The sequence below is a fragment of the Leptidea sinapis genome, chromosome 1 (genome assembly GCF_905404315.1).
Source record: "Leptidea sinapis chromosome 1, ilLepSina1.1, whole genome shotgun sequence".
NCBI classification, from domain to species: domain Eukaryota; kingdom Metazoa; phylum Arthropoda; class Insecta; order Lepidoptera; family Pieridae; genus Leptidea; species Leptidea sinapis.
Window position 1 is genome coordinate 34,179,996 of NC_066265.1, and position 5,754 is coordinate 34,185,749.

General features: G+C 31.7%; 1 long non-coding RNA gene across 1 annotated transcript; it reads right to left on the minus strand.

The window, feature by feature from the left end:
• Nucleotides 1–2,306: 2,306 nt before the first annotated feature.
• On the minus strand, nucleotides 2,307–5,229 carry LOC126970029 (uncharacterized). The gene is made up of 3 exons (XR_007730515.1): nucleotides 5,007–5,229; nucleotides 3,246–3,431; nucleotides 2,307–2,635 (listed from the first exon to the last, which is right to left on the minus strand). It is a non-coding gene; the product is annotated as an uncharacterized LOC126970029 (long non-coding RNA).
• Between the last annotated feature and the right edge of the window lie 525 nt (nucleotides 5,230–5,754).

Sequence of the window (5,754 nt, forward strand, 5' to 3'; positions counted from 1 at the left end):
TTTGTGATTTTATTGTTTTCAAACATATTTGTAGTGAGATACGGATTACTTTCAACTAATAAACGTTAAGGCAATGTTAATGGTTGGGTGTTGTTTGTCTGACTACCAAAGCCGTAGTGAATGTAAACATCTAGGAGATACACACGTAAGTATTGCTTTTCACCTAACATTTTCAATATAATTTGTAACAAGCTTATATCAAATAAATTTTATATGAAATATTTTTTCCAAAAGTATTGATTTTTGATCCGTAGTCATTTTCAATAAATTTGTCATAATCAAAATAAACATAACATAAAACTGTAACAAAGCATAATGTTGCTATAACTTAGATAAAGTTTTACCCAAGTTATAGGGTAATCATTTATTTTAAACCTTATTTTATTCATTTTTATTAAAATAACATACCTACAGCATGTATTTATTATTAGTATAAATGTAGAAATGCAGTCACAGAACACTTACTCTAATGAGTAAGAAGTGCAGTGCAGTCGGCCTGTACGGTTTTTAGGCTTTCACTGGCCCCGTTTAATAAAAATACTCTCTGAGTCTTCCACAGTCTACACAAAGTAGAATTGACACTAGACAGTAGATTAAAAAAAAAATTGATACACTAAAAATGAAAAGTATAGATACTCAATGGAATGGAAAAAAAGCGCGGGAACTTTTGATTGCTTAGGGCGGTCTTTTTAACTATAAAATTAAATTTGTATTATATATAATTAAATAAGTATTTGTATATGTTTATCATTTAATTTGTTTAGTTTAAGTAAAAGTCTGTATATTTAGTGATTTAGGTTTGTGCTAAGATATGTCGAAAAGGCGGAAAAAAACCAAGCCGGAACGAGATAAAGGTGAGTCTATTTTAGATTCCACCTCTGAAAGTAGCGAATACTCAGATTCGCGTACAGTTTTGGAAGACCACGAGGACTTTTGTTTGCCATATAGGGTGGCCGACTATTGTCGCCGATATCCGGAAGACGCAGGTGCCGGTCATGAATTTATAGTCTTCATAGAGAGTGTCACTGAATAGCCACTTGGTAGTCGTGACATGCTAACTCTTAGTAGCTACTTATCGCGCTTCATTAAAGGCATTAAATATCTTAAGAAACTCAACAAATATAAGATAGGAGTAGTGTTTGAACGACCCAATTTGGCTAATACATTACTAGACAGCACGACATTTTTAAGGGAACAAAATATTAAGGCGTCCATCCCAGCTGGTGCCAGGGAGTGGAGTGATTTCCTCCGTACCCATTGATATGTCCAACAAAAAAATTTTCAAATCTTTGTCAAGTACAAAAAAAATATTTCTGTTCGGCGTATAATGAAAAAAAAACAAATCCGATAGTGGTTTTATATTACAACCTACACAGGCAGTCATTATTACTTTTGCGTCATCTACTTCACTCCCAGATTACGTTCACTTAAAGATGTGGCGTCTACCAGTGCGACATTATGTGCCGCCAGTTAAGCAGTGTTTCTGATGCCTTAGGTTTGAGCACTTGGCTAAATTCTGTAAGAATGCTCAGCGTTGCTCAATCTGCACTGAAAATCATTCATATAAAGAATGTACTATACCTATTGACAAAGCAGTATGTGTGCACTGTAAAGGTAACCATCTTGCAGTATCAGGTCAATGCCCTATAAAACAAAAAAAGATATTTGATAGTAAAAATAAAAGTAAAACACCATTATCAGATTTATTTAAACATCCAACAAACTTTTCATCACTCAATAAGACAGAGAACACACAAGACATCATTAATTTAATTTTATCCAATCCAGCAGCAATGAACCTCATCACAGAATCAATAATAAAAGTCATTACACTAAATAAAACACAGAATCAAAGCATTAGCTCACACGCAATTAGTTCAGCTATTAAAGATACCATACAAATTAAAAATAAAACATCACATTCAACTGTCACAAACTTAACATAGTACAGTGGAATGCTCAAAGTCTGTTGAGTAACAGAAATGAGCTTCAAAACCTACCTACTTTATGAGCAGGACATACACATAGCACTTATATCAGAAACTTGGCTTAAACCAAACATACAGTTTTCTATCAGAGGTTATATAATACTAAGAAATGATTGTGGTAATGATCACAATGGTGTAACAATTTTTGTTAGAAATGGCATTTATTTTCAAAAGTTAGAAACATTTTCTGATAACTCCTTGCAAAATGTAGCAATCAAAATTAAATACAAACAAAAAGACATCTCAATTGTTAGCTTTTATAGTCCTGGCAAGGTACACTGTTGCACTTTGACAAATCTAAATTTAATAGACTGTTGCATAGTATTCCAAAACCACTAATAATTGCTGGTGATTTTAATGCTTACCATACCATTTGGGGTTGTAATAGAACCAATTCTAGAGGTAGAGACATCATGGATGTAATGGACGATAATGACTTAATGCTCTTAAATAATGATCAACCAACTACAGTGGGTACTAATTCTTGGAGACCAAATGGACTAGATCTAACAATAGTATCATCTTCATTATTCCTGTGCTGTGAATGGCAAGTTCATCAGGACTCTTTGGGCAGCTATCACTTTTCCATGGTAGTGTCGGAAACTGAATCTTCTTCAATTCCATCCAACATTCCTCCACACAGTAATCTGAAAATAGTAAATTGTGACCAATATGAGAACTTAGTAAATGACTTGTTAAAACAATTTGATAAAAAAATAACTTCTGTTCCATAATTCTTAGAGCGGTAGAAAATTCAGTACCTAAAACCAAATACCCAATCTACCTAAAAGAAAGCGAAAACTTCCCTGGTGGAATGGGCAATATACTAAAGTGGTAGAAGATTGCAAACAGGCTTATCTGTTATTCAAATCAAATTGCAATATCCAAAACTACATTCATTTTAAGCAAGCTCAAGCAAAGAAAAAATGTATATTAAGACTTGAACGTCGTAAATCCTGGACAGATTTTTGCTCCACCATAAATAGGTTAACACCAATGAAACACATTTAAATGTTTAAACTCCTAAACTCTTCTAACTTAAATAAGTTTCTAAAAATATTAAATCTCCTATGGAAGAACTCCACTATTCCAGAAGAATGGAAAACAGACTGTCTAATTCCAATTTTAAAGCATGGGAAAGATTCTAGTTCAGCTGATTCATATCGTCTATCACACTAAGCTCGTGTGTTGATAAAATTTTTGAACAATTAATAAAACAGAGATTAATATTTTATATTGAAAGTAACAACCTCTTACCTAATAATCAATTTGGATTTCGATGTGGTCGTTCTGCTTGTGAGAGTATACGGCATTTATGTCTTGACATCCATAGTGCCCAGATTGACAATAAGATATTGGCTGGTGTTTTTTTAGATGTTGTAGGAACATTTTATAATGTTGATTTAGAACAATTATCATTCATTCTTCTATCCTTAAATGTCCCTGAAAAAATAGTTAGTTGGATAATCAATTTCTTGCATGATCGTAAACTTTATGTTAGAGTCAATAACCAATTAATAGGTCCTCGATATTCATATAGAGGCGTATCGCAGGGCGGAATTTTGAGTCCATTGCTGTTTATAATCTACATAAATCAAATAAATATTGTTTTGGGTAATAGAGTTTCTAACCTCCAATTTGCTGATGATCTAGTAGTGTATAGTTCAGGACTTAATTTATCAAATGTTGTGTTAGATCTTAATGTAGCACTCAAAAAATTGGAGCTTTATTTTCAATATCTTAGTCTTGAGGTATTATCAGTATTGACAAAAGCAAAGTAGTAATATTTTCAAAGCATTCTATAAGAATAAGAGATGCAAAAATATATTATGGTACTCAGGAAATTTCAATAGATAATTCAATAAAGTTTTTAGGAGTTACGTTTTTAAGTAATTTTAGATGGCACAAATATGTTGAAATATTAGAAAATCGAGCATTAAAGGCCTGCAATATTCTGAAATCATTAGCTGGTACATATTGGGGTGCAGACCCATGCATCTTGCTAACACTATATAAGTCATTAGGTCCATAGCCATTTTGAGTATGCCTTCTTTTGTTATGGTGGAGTAATTACATTAGTGAATAAATTAGAAAAAATACAAAATAAATGCTTAAGGATCATAACAGGCGCTTTTAGGTCTACTCCTATTATATCATTACAAGTAGAATGTAATATTCCCCCACTACCTCTTAGATTCAAATATCTACAAACAAAATTCTTTCTCAAATTAACTTCTATTAATAATCATCCACTCCTATTAAAGATACAGGACTATATTAACCGAACTGACAATAATTCCTACTATCAAGTAGAAGGCATCTCTGATTTGTTAAATTTTTTTTGTGATCATAATCTACTTTCTAGTATTATTTGGCCATGTTATTTAAATTCTTATAATTCAAAATATACACCTATTAAAATAATTATTAATGAATCATTAAAATATAAGGAAGATGTATATAGTATGCTGTCAGAGTGGCAAAATTATAACCAACTTTATACTGATGGATCTAAAAGTAATACTGCTGTCTCTATGGCAGTTTATGACATACAACTGCGGAGTGGGTTTGGTCATAGGTTAAATACCTTGGCTAGTATATACACAGCAGAATGTGCTGCCATATATGCTGCTCTAGAATATATTGGAGAACAGTCATATAATAATTGGATCGTTATAACAGATAGCATGAGTGTTTTAAAAGCTTTACAATATCCTAAATGTAATGTTATAACTAATTTCATCATTTACAATATTAGAGACAAATATCAATTCTTATCCCTAACAAAAGATATTGTTTTATTCTGGACTCCTTCACACATAGGCGTGGAAGGAAATGAACATACTGCTTTGAACATTCCCATACCACACACAGATGCACTGTCTCATTTTAAAGGTACATTCTTGCAAGACTTTCAGAATTATTGGCAACAAGTTGTTCAAACAAAGGGCAAATGGTTAGCCGACATTAAAAACGAAATCTCTCTTCCCTGGTTTGTTAAAAAGAAAAAATACTTACACAGAAAATTTTACACCACAATTTGTCGGTTACGTCTGGGACATTCTCGTAGTGGTGCTCATTTATTTAGGATCGATGTTTTAGATTCTCCAACTTGTCAATTCTGTAATTTATCCATCCAAACTCTTGATCACATTTTCTTTGACTGTCCCCAATATAATCTTCAAAGATTTACGTTGATAGACTGCCTCTTGGATATTTATAAGAATGCTGAAGACATCCCGCGCTCACTTCAGCAGTTATTTTTTCAACGGTAGGCGAAATTTGAATATACGGCTTGGCTTTTGACACAATCCCTTACACAGACTTAAAACATATTCGTCTATAAATTATTATTGGTCTTGTGTTTATAATGTAAATTTTAATGTATAAATGTAAATATTATATTTGTAGTTATACCTTAAATTAGTTTCATATTATCTTATAATTATATTCAACTAATATTCATAATTATTACTTATAATTCATGTATAATATATTTCTTATAACGTAATATATGAGATTTATATTTTAGTATTATATCATAAAAGTTTATTATTAAAAATTAGGGGCTAAGCTTGATCTTCATTGTAACAAGAATATTATCAATAAAAGACTTGGCTTCGGCCTTTCATGCGAACCTATATGTATATGAAGAAAATGAAACATGAAGAACATGAAATACTACTTTTATGGGAAATTGTACTATGTTTGCTAAGCAAGCTCAAGCTAAGTATTTAGATGAAGATTATATAAATACTTAGCTTGA